Source organism: Scyliorhinus torazame, chromosome 5 (genome assembly GCF_047496885.1).
Source record: "Scyliorhinus torazame isolate Kashiwa2021f chromosome 5, sScyTor2.1, whole genome shotgun sequence".
NCBI lineage: Eukaryota > Metazoa > Chordata > Chondrichthyes > Carcharhiniformes > Scyliorhinidae > Scyliorhinus > Scyliorhinus torazame.
In genome coordinates this window covers 295616320-295629409 of record NC_092711.1, presented here as the reverse complement: position 1 = coordinate 295629409, position 13090 = coordinate 295616320, and the positions used below count along the sequence as shown (strand labels likewise).

General features: G+C 51.6%; 1 protein-coding gene across 1 annotated transcript in view; it reads right to left on the bottom strand.

Moving 5' to 3' along the window:
* Nucleotides 1-13090, bottom strand: part of LOC140421232 (tumor necrosis factor ligand superfamily member 13B-like) — a 143362-nt gene that overhangs the window by 23721 nt on the left and 106551 nt on the right. The gene's annotated exons all lie outside the window — the stretch shown is intronic.

Here is a 13090-nt window from a genome sequence, read left to right as displayed (position 1 = left end):
AACAGGTGAGGGAATTCCCGCAGCTCCCGACGCAGGAGGTGCAGGACAGAGTGATCTCAAAGACATGGGTGGGGGACGGTAAGGTGTCAGATATATATAGGGAAATGAGGGACGAGGGGGAGAGTATGGTAGATGAGCTGAAAGGGAAATGGGAAGAAGAGCTGGGGGAGGAGATTGAGGAGGGGCTGTGGGCGGATGCCCTAAGTAGGGTAAACTCATCGTCCTCGTGTGCCAGGCTAAGCCTGATACAATTTAAGGTGTTACACAGGGCGCATATGACTGGAGCACGGCTCAGTAAATTTTTGGGGGTAGAGGATAGGTGTGCGAGATGCTCGAGAAGCCCAGCAAATCACACCCACATGTTCTGGTCATGTCCGGCACTACAGGGGTTTTGGGTGGGGGTGACAAAGGTGCTTTCGAAAGTAGTGGGGGTCCAGGTCGAACCAAGCTGGGGGTTGGCTATATTTGGGGTTGCAGAAGAGCCGGGAGTGCAGGAGGCGAGAGAGGCTGATGTTTTGGCCTTTGCGTCCCTAGTAGCCCGGCGCAGGATACTGTTGATGTGGAAGGAAGCCAAGCCCCCGGGTGTGGAGACCTGGATAAATGACATGGCAGGGTTTATGATGGAAACAACTCCCTGTGGCAGGCCTTGGGCCACTGAAGTTGAAGACCTCATGCCCCATTGACAGTGCCTGAAGCATAAAAGATCACATTAGCGGCTAATCTCAGTCCAGTGGAAGGGTTTCCCCACCATCCCAATCTGTCTGTTCTTTGTTTTGTTTTTGTTTTGTTTTGATTTAGAGTACCCAACTCATTTTTCCAATTAAGGGGCAATTTATCGAGTGACTTGGAGTTGAACTTGGAGGTGGTGGTGTTCCCCAGTGCCTGCTATCCTTCTCCTAAATGGCAGTGGCTGTGGGTTTGAAAAGTGCTGTTGAATAAGTCTTGGAGAAGTGCTGAAATATATCTTGTTAGTTTGTACACACTGCAGACTTGGTGCAATGGATAACTAACCAAGTAGCTTTTCCCTAGATGGTGCTGAGCTTCAGCTAGGAAAGGAGAGAGTATTCCATCACATTCCTGACTGATGCATAATTGTGGAAAGGCTTTGGGGAGTCAAGAAGTCATTTATCTCAGAGTACCCAACTTCAAACCTATTCTGTAGCCACAGTTCTCATGGGGCTGGTTATTGTTAATAAAGAACAAAGAACAATACAGCAAGGAACAGACCCTTCGGCCCTCCAAGCCTATACCTGTCATGATACCAACCTTTTGGGTTAGCCCTGCTGCCTCATGGCGCCGAGGTTTGTAGCCATCTGGGATGGCCACTTCCAGAATTCAAAATGGACATTCGCAAAGATTGCAGGGAAAAATGGACAATGTTAAGAAAGCAAGCAGGCACAGAGCCTGTCTGCATATTGGAGCCGCAGCTCCCAGATGAGACCGAAACTGTAGGCCCATTAGCATATGGATGGCCCATCTCCGGGAACAAAGGAAGATACTTAAGTAACCGATCTGGCCCCAGACCTCGCGGCGCCAGTTCCCCAAACCGAAAGCAGAAAATAAAGCAGGCCAACGGCCACCTAGGACACGCCCAGCCATCAGGGCACCCACCCCTTTATTGGTCAAGATCAATACGAGTGCTCAAGATACGGCCCAATTGAGTGGGCCAAGTTCAAGGCCCGCCCAAAAGCGCGCGAAGCCCCCTTCGGGTATAAGAAGAAGGCCCCAAGAGAGAATCACTCTCTTGGAATCTGCTCTCAAAGCGGAGAGACCCTTCCACCAGCTGCACCAGAAGCAAGTAAGTCCAAGGTCAACGCTCGCTACCAGACGGACGATCATAGCTGTTCCCCTTCACCACTTCGACCCCAGCAGCCTCAGAACCGAACAACGGTCGTTGTTCCTCTGACTGAGTGGTCGCCCGAAGCTAAGTATAGGCTTTAGCAGTAGTGATAGTTTAGTCTGTAGTATTTCGTGCATGAGTAGATATTACTGTGTGTGTAAATAAATAGTATTGACTTTGAACTAACTAACTGGTGTACCGACTTTTTTGATCAGTATTCGGGGTTGAACCTTAGTGGCGGTATCGAAAGATATCTGGTGACTCTAGAGCAAACATAATTAGGATTAAGGAAGGCGACCTTATTGACCGCCATATTCAGAGCCAACCAAAGAGAGCAACAGGTCCCAGGTTCGATCCTGGCTCGGGCTCACTGTCCGTGTGGAGTTTGCACATTCTCCCCGTTTTTGCGTGGGTTTTGCCCCCACAACCCAAAAATGTGCAGGGTAGGTGGATTGGCCACACCAAATTGCCCCTTAATTGGAAAAAATGAATTGGATACTCAAAAAAAATGTTTTTAATGATACCAGCCTTTGCCCAAAACCCTCAGCCCTTTCTTGTGTATCCATCCTATCCATGTGTTTGTCAAGATGTCTTTTGAACACTGTTAATGTATCTGCTTCCACAACCTCCCCTGGCAACGCGTTCCAGGCACTCACCACCCTCTGCTTAAAAAACCTTCCTCCCACATCTCCTCTAAACATTGTCCCACGGACCTTAAACCGATGTCCCATGTTGACTAATAGTTGGGGATTAACTGATCAGAATGACATTGAATGTGAAGGGGACATGGCTGGTCTCTCTCTCTCTTGTTGGCAATGGTAAACTGATTTGTAATTTTCCAGATTGATTTGTTCATCTTTTCGTGGACAGGGCCTACCTGGGCAATTTTATATTATTTTATTCATTCAAGGGATGTAGGCTTCATTGGCCATTCCAAATTGCTCTTGAGAAGATGGTGGTGAGCTGCCTTCTTAAACCGCCATGGTTAATTTTGTTGGGTAGATGTCTGTGTTGTAGCTGTACTGGAACAGCTTGGCTAAGGGAACAGCTAGTTCTGGAGCACGTCTTTAGCATTACAGCCAGGATGTTGTCGGGGCCCATAACATTTGCTATGTGTGTGCTCAGCTGTTTCTTGATATTATATGGAGTGAATTAAATTGATTGAAGATCATTGCACATGCCTCAGCCTTGTCTTCTGCACTCATTTGCTGGGCTCCACCAAGTTTGAGGATACCAAAATTTGTGGCGCCTCCTCCTCACAGTTGTTTTAATTATCCATCACTATTCACAACTGGATGTGGCAGGACTACAGAGCTTTGATCTGATCTGTTGGTTATAGGATATCTTAAGTTCTCTTTTTGGCATGCTTCTTCCGCTGTTTAACATGGACGTATCCTGTGTTGTCATTTCACCAAGTGGCACCTGGTATACCTGGTCCTGTTCTGTGATAGCGTGGCCCCTTGAAGGGAACGGGCTCCAGAGACCATGTGACCGACTCAAGGCCAATTGCGTCAGAGCGCACAAACTCTGGCTAATGGGCTGTTTGCGGGTATCCCTGGGAGCAGGATCCCGGGCAGTGTGACGGGGAGCTGAAGTGTAAAGGCCTTTGGCTGGGATTCTCCGAAATCCCGGCCAAGTGTTGACGCCGGCGTCAACGGGCCTCCTGGCCCAGCAATTCATCAGTGTTCAGGGGGCCAGCACGGCGGCGGAATGCTGTGCGCTGCTCCAGTGCCGAAAGGCGGCCCTGCACAGCCGGCGCGGGTCCGCGCATGCGCGCGACAACCGTCTCCGCGCCGGCGCATGCACGTGGTTGCCGTCTCCGCGCCGGCACCGAACAACATGGCGGAGACCTACAACGGGCCCGCGCGGAAGGAGGTAGGCCCCTCTCCAGAGCGCGGGCGCCCGCCAATCGGAAGCCCCTAATCGCCGCGGGGCTGGACCTTTTGGAGCCCCCCCCCCCCCCGCAACCCACACCAGGACGTCCACCGCGGCCGTGGATCTGAGCTCCCTTTGGGTGGTACCAGGCCTCTTTCAGCGGCCCCTGACCAGAGAGCAGCGACCGCGTGGGCGTGATCGGCGTCAATTCTCCTGTCGCCGGTGAATCGCGTCCCGGCGACGGAGCGGCGTGGCGCGAATTTCCTGCGTCCCCACCGATTCTCCGACCCGCCGTGGGCTCGGACAATTCAATCCCTGTATATTGTCATGTTCCTGTTATCTAACTGCCTTTACCTTTTACCAATAAACTCCTTGGTTTATTACTGGAAGCCTCGATCCACCACAAGCTCCTAGCATCTCCTTCTGCACTCCCTATTGAACCAGGGCTAGACATTTGGCGTGTTGGTAATGGTAGAGTGAGGAATATGCATGGCCATAAATTTACAGACTGTGGCAGAGTAAAGTTCTACTGCTGCTGATGACCCACAGTCCCTCATGGATGTTCAGTTTTGAGATGATAGATCTGTTTTGAATCTAATCCACTTAGCACAGGGGCAGCATCACATAACACAATGGAGTGAGTGTACAGATGGAGCCTTGTTTCTGTCAGGGCTGTGTAGTTGTCACTTCTACTTCATGGACAGATGCATCTGCTACAGGTAAATAAATGCAGACAACATCAAGTAGGTTTTTAACCAAACCTCATATTAGGTTCTCTCACCTCAACTTAATGTGATAGCTTTGTCCGACAGGAGTCGGTCCGCTCGGTTAGAGGTGGTAGAACTGAGCTATTCTTGGTGATGAGTATTGAAGTGCACTCTGAGCCCTTGCTATCCTCAGTTCTTCTTCCAATTGATGTTTGACATGGAGGAGTAATGGTTTATCAGCTGAGGTAGAGCATTAGATATTAATCAGCACAATATTTCTATGTCAATGTTTAACCTGATGCTATGAGACCTCATGGCATCTGGAGTCAAAGTTGAGGGCTCCGAGGCCACTTCCTCCTGACTATGTACCACTGTGCTACCAGTGGGATAGTACATACCCAGGGGGTGATGGGGGAGTCTGGGGCATTGGCTGAAGGTACGATACTGTGCAAATGAATAAGCCAGGCTGTCATTTGACTTGTCTGTTGGACAACTTCCCCAGGATTGGCATAGGTGAGGAGGCCATTGTAGAGCTGACTGGACTATGTATACCATCGTCATGTCCGAATCCGGTGCCTAGGTCGATGTCAGCTTGTCTGCCCAGTTTTATCCTTATTACAGTTTTTTGTAATGTCCAATAAAATAAATCACTACTGTATTGTAAAGCTGAGGTTCAAAGAATATTCATAACTTATTCAAACTTCTAATGGCAAATCACAATGTCTTTCATTGATTTATAAATTGATGGTCACAGGGCGGGATTCTCCGTTGGCTGACACCAAAATCGGGAAATGCGATTCGGCGGCGAATTGGTTCTGACGCTGAAATTGTGGCGGGCACCGTTCTGACGCCAAATCGCAATTCTCCGACAGCGGCGTCAATGCGTTTCAGAACGCACGTACAGTAAACACTGTTTGCATATCATTAGCAGGCCCGACCCAGTATAGTCTGCGGTCTCCACGATTCTCCCTTTCCAATCTGCCAAGTCCGACGGCGCAGTCCACATGTGCTTTGAAAAATCGTAAATCCGGTGCTGTGGCTGATGAGGGAGAGAGAGGAGGTAGGACACAGAGAGGCGCTGATATGTGACCATCAGATGCGCATCATGCACGTCTGCATCCAATACCCGAGCAGTGTGCATGACGCCTTCATCCTGGCACACTCGACGATTCCTGACATGTTTGAGACCCCCCCCCCCTTCCCCCACCACCACCACCACCAGCTGAGGGGTTGGCTCCTGGGCGGCAGGGGTTATCCACTGCAGTCGTGGCTGATGACCCCTATTCAAAGGCCACAGACCAACGGCAAGACCTGCTACAACGCCAAAACTGCAACCAGGAGCGTGATCGAGTGGTGCTTCGACCTGAAGATGCGGCTCACGTGCCTGGACCACTCTGGAGGGACCCTCTGGTATGATTCTGAGAGCATCGCCCGCATCGTGGTGGCCTGCTGTGTACTCCACAACATCATGCAGCAGAGAGGCAACGTGGTGGAGGAGAAGAATGAACGCTAGGCCTCGTCCGACGAGGAGCATGCGGGGGAGTGGGAGGGTGGGCAGGACAAGGAGCCCAGGCAGGCACGGGAAGCCACATGTGTGTGCGCCAGGGCCAACCTACACGGGATGCTCTGATTGCCCAAGCAACTCACAACGTGGTGTGATTGGGGAGTGAAGTGTGTATATGCGGCTGCAGCTTGTCAGCCTCCTGAGTGTCAATCTCAGATCCGGTGAATCCAGCACCATTTCTCATTGGAATCGATTCTGTTCCACGTGACACCAGTGCTGGCCCCTTAACAGTAGCTGAATCGGCCTGGGTGCGGCGCCGGTTTCGTTGTTGTGGAACTCCAAAAATTCTGCGCCAGCGCCAACACTTAGGAATGGAAAATCCCGCCGCTGAATTTTAGATCTGGCATGATCATACCAGACTGTATGAATGTAATTAGTTCTCAATCATTATCAGAACTATTTGATTTAACTATAGCCTTGCAGCTGACTGGAAAGAAAGAACAAAAGATAGATTTGTGCAGTAGTTGGATATTTTGCAGCGTGGGACCATAATTTTGTGCTGAAACAAGTGTGAAATTTTCCCCAAATGTATTTAACTTATAAAGCATTTTACAACTGATTGTGTGTCAACTTGGGATGGGTAATAAATGCTGACTCTGCCATCATTGCCCGCATCTTGTGAATGAAGATTTTGTAATTTGATATTTCAACTTCTGGGGTGAGATTCTCCGACCCCCCGCCGCTAACGCTCCCGCGCATGCTCCGCCCGGCAATGTCATTTCCGCGCCAGCTGGCAGGGCGGAAATCAGTCCGGCGCGGGCCTAGCCCCTCAAGGTTAGGGCTCGGCCCCCCCAAGATGCGGAGGATTCCGCACCTTTGGGGCGGCGCGATGCCCGACTGATTTGCGCCGTTTTTTGGCACCGGTCGCCGGACATCGCGCCGATACCGGAGAATTTCGCCCCTGGTTCAGCACTTATGATTGCTGTTAACTTTTGTACAGGACTGCTTTTGTCTGAGACAACAACTTATGTGTATTTCTTCCAAGCTGAACACTTAAGCTGTCAAGCAGAGGTGTTGAGTTGGTGTCAATACTGGAGGCAACATACTAGCTACCAACACTTCCAGTTTGAATGTGATGCTCCCACTTTTGTGCCCACACTTACGCCTCCTACACACTTGGAATTGTTCTCCCACTCTCCATGCACAAGCTGTACAAATCCCTGGTTACCATGGCAATGATCGTCGATTGAGCTAGCAACATCGAAAATAAAATAATAAAAGAAGTCTGTAGTAATTCTCCAATATATGTTACATGTGATAACCTACAATCTGTTCAAAGGCAGCGACACATTGAGAAGTTGTTTTGTTTACATGCAGGATAACAATTCCACGGGGGGCCTGCCAGTCCCAGTGATGGACTTCAGGCCAACCTTGCAGTTAAAAGCCTCAAAGATCGCCAATATTTTTATTTTATAAATATTAAAAACTTTGTTCCCTTGATTATGGGTCCAAACAATTAGGTTCAATTAAAGCGATGTATCAGCAACTTCAACACCTCAAACAGGCAGGTATTGGACCTCCTAGGATAGGGCTTGAGCAGTCAGGTGCTGGAGATATGTCCAAAGTGATGCTTGCAGATGCCTTGCCCATGCAGATCAGGTGGCTTCCCACTGACACCGCAAATTCCAGTCAGATCAGCCCTGGAGGGCAGCCTCGGGTGCAATTCCTACGTAGCTATAAGAATTACAATCCTGAAGAGCTTTAGGGTCAGTACGTTATACGTGGTAACCTACTATGTTTGAAGGTTGTTTTTTAACAAGGACTGTGTTGGAAGCGATGCATTAAGGGCTCAAACAAAAACAGAAAATACTGGATAATCTCAACAGGTCTGACAGCATCGGTGGAGCGAGAAGGGAGCTAACATTTCCAGCTGGATGACTCTTTGTCAAAGCTGGAGAGAATTAATAATAATCTTTATTGTCACAAGTACGCTGACATTAACACTGCAATGAAGTTACTGTGAAAATCCTCTAGTCGCCACATTCCGGCGCCTGTTCGTGTACCCAGAGGGAGAATTCAGAATGTTCAATTCACCTAACAGCACGTCTTTCGAGACTTGTGGGATGAAACCGGAGGAAACCCACGCAGACACAGGGAGAACGTGCAGACTCCACACAGGCAGTGACCCAAGCCGGGAATCTAGCCTGGGACCCTGGCACTGTGAAGCAACCGTGCTAACCACTGTGCTACTGTTGATATGCCATCAATAAACACACGACGAGTGATGAATGTAACCGAGGCTTTAATACACTAAACAGCAGATCTCCTGGCCTCTGGTCCCGAACTGGGTCGGAGGCGGAGACTAGCCACCTTTATACATGAGCCTGAGGGGAGGAGCCACAGGCGGAGCCAGCCGGGACAAGCCCAGGCATGTACAACACAACACAATGCAATACCACATTCACCCCCTGTTAAAAAAGTGTCCTGCGGGGGTGAAGTGGTCTTAAAGGTCAAGTCTGTCGGGGGCCTTGACCTTCCGCCGTGATCGCCTCAGTCCCGGCTGTGGTGTGGGTACTGGTGTCGAGAACTGCGCGTCCGGGAGCGTGTCGTCCTCTTCTTCACCCAGTTGTTTAGTCAGTGAAGGGGGGGGGGGGCGGTGTATGGGCGGAGGTGGTGGTACAGACCGTCGCGTTCTCCCTCTCCACCTGTCCGTTTCCCCAGGGGTTGTAGCTGGTCGTCGTGCAGGAGGCGATGCCCTTGCTGAGCAGGAACTGACACAACTCGTTGCTCATGAAGGAGGATCCCCGATCACTATGGATGTAGGCGGGGAACCCGAACAGGGTGAAAAGACTGTGCAGGGCCTTGATGACGGTGGCAGAGGTCATGTCAGGGCACGGGATGGCGAAGGGGAATCTTGAGTACTCTTCAACAATGTTGAGGAAGTACACGTTATGGTCAGTGGAGGGAAGGGGCCCTTTGAAATCAATGCTGAGGCGCTCAAAGGGGCGAGAGGCCTTTACCAGGTGTGCTCTGTCTGGCCGATAGAAGTGCGGCTTGCACTCCGCATAGTCCCTGGTCATGGACCTGACCTCCTCGATGGAGTAAGGCAGATTGCGAGCCTTGATGAAGTGAAAAAAACGGGTGACAGAGGTCCCGGAGTCGGTCAACTTGTGCGCTGGCACATGTACCGCGGGATAGGGCATCTGGGGGCTCATTGAACTTCCCAGGTCGATACGGGATATCGTAGTTGTAGGTGGAGAGCTCGATCCCCCACCTCAGTATCTTGTCATTCTTGATCTTGCCCCGCTGTGTGTTATTGAACATGAAGGCAACCGACCATTGGTCAGTGAGGAGAGTGAATCGCCTGCTGGCCAGGTAATGCCTCCAATGTCGCACAGCTTCTACGAGGGCTTGGGCTTCCTTTTCGAGGGAGGACTGTCGAATTTCGGAGGCATGGAGGGTACGGGAGAAGAAAGCCACGGGCCTGCCCGCTTGGTTGAGGATAGCGGCCAGAGCAAAGTCCGACGCATCGCTCTCCACCTGGAATGGGATGGACTCGTCCACAGCGTGCATCGCGGCTTTGGCAATATCTGCCTTGATGCGGTTGAAGGCCAGTCGGGCCTCAGTCGTCAGCGGTAAAATGGTGGATTTGATAAGTGGATGGGCCTTGTCCGCATAATTGGGGACCCACTGGGCATAGTACGAGAAGAACCCCAGGCATCTCTTCAGGGCCTTGGGGCAGTGGGGGAGGGGGAGTTCCAGTTGGGCGCATGCGGTCGGGGTCGGGCCCTAGGACTCCGTGTTCCACGACGTAGCCGAGGATGGCTAGGCGGGTTGTGCGGAAAACGCATTTTTCTTTATTCTTGGTGAGGTTCAGGAGTTTAGCGGTGTGGAGGAAGTGCTGGAGGTTTTCATGATGGTCCTGCGGGTCATGGCCGCAGATGGCGACATTATCTAAGTACAGGATCGTGGCCCGCAGCCCGTATTGGTCAACCATTCGGTCCGTTTTTCTTTGGAAGACCGATACCCCATTGGTGACGCTGAAGGGGACCCTAAGGAAGTGGTAGAGGCGGCCATCTGCCTCGAAGGCAGTGTATTGGCGGTCCTCCGGGCGGATAGGGAGCTGGTGGTACGCGGACTTCAAGTCAACTGTGGAGAAGACTTGATACTGCGCAATCTGGTTGACCATGTCAGATATGCGGGGGGAGGGGGTACGCATCGAGCTGCATGTACCGGTTATTGGTCTGACTGTAATTGATGACCATCCGGTGCTTCTCCCCAGTCTTGACGACCACCACTTGGGCTCTCCAAGAGCTGGTACTAGCCTCAATGATCCCCTCTCGCAGGAGTCGTTGGACCTCCGACCTGATAAAAGCCCTGTCCCGGGCACTGTACCGTCTGCTCCTAGTAGCGATGGGCTTACAGTCCGGGGTGAGGTTTGCGAAGAGCGAGGGTGGGTCGACCTTAAGGGTCGCGAGGCTACAGACGGTGAGGGGGGGCATGGGTCCACTGAATTTTAAAGTAAGGCTTTGGAGGTGGCACTGGACGTCAAGCCCCAGCAATAGGGCCGCAGAGAGATGGGGAAGGACGTAGAGTTTGAAGTTAGCGTACTCTACGCCTTGTACAGTGAGGGTCGCAACACAGTACCCCCAGATTTCTACTGCATGGGATCCGGAAGCCAGGGAGATTTCCTGGGTCGCGGGTAAGATTGGGAGGGAGCAGCGCCTTATTGTATCTGGGTGAATGAAGCTGTCTGTGCTCCCGGAGTCAAAAAGGCAGGCCGTCTCGTGCCCATTGATCCGGACGGTCATCATAGACTTCGCGAGGTGGTGCGGCCGGGACTGGTCGAGCGTGATGGAGGCGAGCTCCGGAAGGCGGTTAGTAGGCTGGTCGGAGATAGCGGCGGCCAGCGTACGGTCGGGTGAGCCGGGCTCCCGGGAGGCTGCGGAGTGGTCCCAAGATGGCGGCCCCCATGAGTCGCACGTGGTGGGTGGCAGCGGCAATGGCAGCCCCCATGGGTCGCGCGTGGCGGGTGGCAGCGGTGATGGTGTCCAAGATGGCGGCCCCGTGGGTCGGGCATGGCGGTTGGAGGATGCGTTAAAGATGGCGGCCCTCATGGGTCGCACATGCTGGCCGAAAATGAAGATGGCAAAGATGGTGGCGCTCACCTGTCGCACATGGCGGGTGACGCGGCAGCTGGGGGCAGCCCCGACAGGCAGCAGGCAGCGCTGCTGGGCCTAGACGTTTTAGGGGGAGATCGGGCCTGGCAGGCTTTTGCAAAGTGGCCCTTCCTCCCACACCCGTTGCAAGTCGCGTTCCGTGCAGGGCAGCGTTGTCTGGGGTGATTACCCTGGCCGCAAAAGTAGCACCTCGGGCCTCTGGCGTTGGCGGGCCGCTGCGCGGCACAGGCTTGCATCGCACCCAGGTCGGATGATGGCGGCGCCCATTAGGTCCATGAGGGTGCCGCGCGGTCGGAGGTGTAGGCATCTATGTTAAGGGAGGCCACCTCCAGCGAGTTGGAGAGTTGCACTGTCTCTGGGAGGCCGAGTGTACCCCCTTCTAGTAATCGCTGGTGGATATAATTTGATTTCATGCCTGCGACATAAGCGTCCCTGATCAGCAGCTCCGCGTGTTGGGTAGCCGATACTGCCTGGCAGTCACAGCTCCGGCAGAATACACGCAAAGCACGCAGGAATTCTGCAAGTGATTCCCCCTGACGTTGCCGTCTCATGGTAAGGAGGTGCCTAGCATACAGCTCGTTAACGGACTTCACGTATTGTCCCTTCAGCAGCATTATCGCCTCCGTATACGAGGGGTGTCCCTGATGAGAAGAAAAACTCGCGGGCTCACCCGTGCGTGGAGATCTGCTTCTTCTGGAGGTCTGTGAAGTCTTTGGTGAAGGATCCGAGGTACGCTTCGAAGCAGCTTAGCCAGTGTTCAAATGTTTCTGTGGCATCGGCTGCCTGCGGGTCCAGCTCCAGGCGATCAGGCTTGAGTGATGAGTTCATCTTAGAAGTTTAGTGAATTAAATTGTTACACCATCAGTAAACACATGACGAGTGATGAATGTAACTGAAGTTTTAATACACTAAACAGCTAGCCTCCTGGCCTCTGGTCCCGAACTGGGTCGGAGGCGGAGAGCAGCCACCTTTATACATGAGCCCGATGGGAGGAGCCACAGGCGGAGCCAGCCGGGACAAGCCCAGGCATGTACAACACAACACAATGCAACACAGTGGTTTACCACAACTGTGCCGCCCTGGAAATAGGAACTGGAAACAGGGGCAGATTTGTACTGTTGTGGGGACGGGAAGGGGGGGGGGGGGGGGTAATGGGGTGGTGGGGCCAGATAAGATGCCAACGATAAGTGGAGGCTCCATAGGAAAGCACACTGGCTGCTGTGTTTACAATGCACTGAATTACCCACTGAAATTGCGACATTACAAAAAATTGCGATATATTGCACAAGTGGCATGATAGCACATTTAAGTGCACTTTGTCATCATGTCACACATTTACAAACGAAAGATGAAATATTGCCATAAAACACCATCCATTTAAACCTATCTGTGAAATATTCCCTGGATGCGATTTTCAAACAGTTTTGAGGATAGGCTGGGTCATTTAAGATGTAAAATCTGGTCAGCTCCAATATGCTGTCTGTACTAATCATTGCACAGAACAAACAGGGAGGAACAAAACAAGCCCCTTACTTCATTGGGACAGCCTAAATATAATAGCAATGTAACACAGTCATTAGTGCTGAACATTAAATAGTCCTTCACTATTAAAAATGATTGTTCTTTATAATTGTTGTTGGGGGATGGGAGCCAGCAAGTGATAGCTGTTAGTTCCAAAGCAGAACATTCTGTGGTCATGCTGTAGGAGGAAGTAGCTCAGCACTGGCTATGTAAAGCACTGAGTGTAGGGGCAGCTAGCTTCTAACCCAGAAAGCTGCAGGAAGCTTTAGAGACAAAGCCATGTTAATATTTTTACACACTTGATATTCCTAGGGCTCAGCATTATCAGACCGTCCCATAAGTGCACCCTGCCTCTCTTTCAATCCAGACTGCACTTTTTCTCTGCTCAATATCTGGGCAAATGAGAACATAGCCCAGCAATAGTAAAAGACAACCCTATAGTTGCTGAATTGTAGCAGGTGCC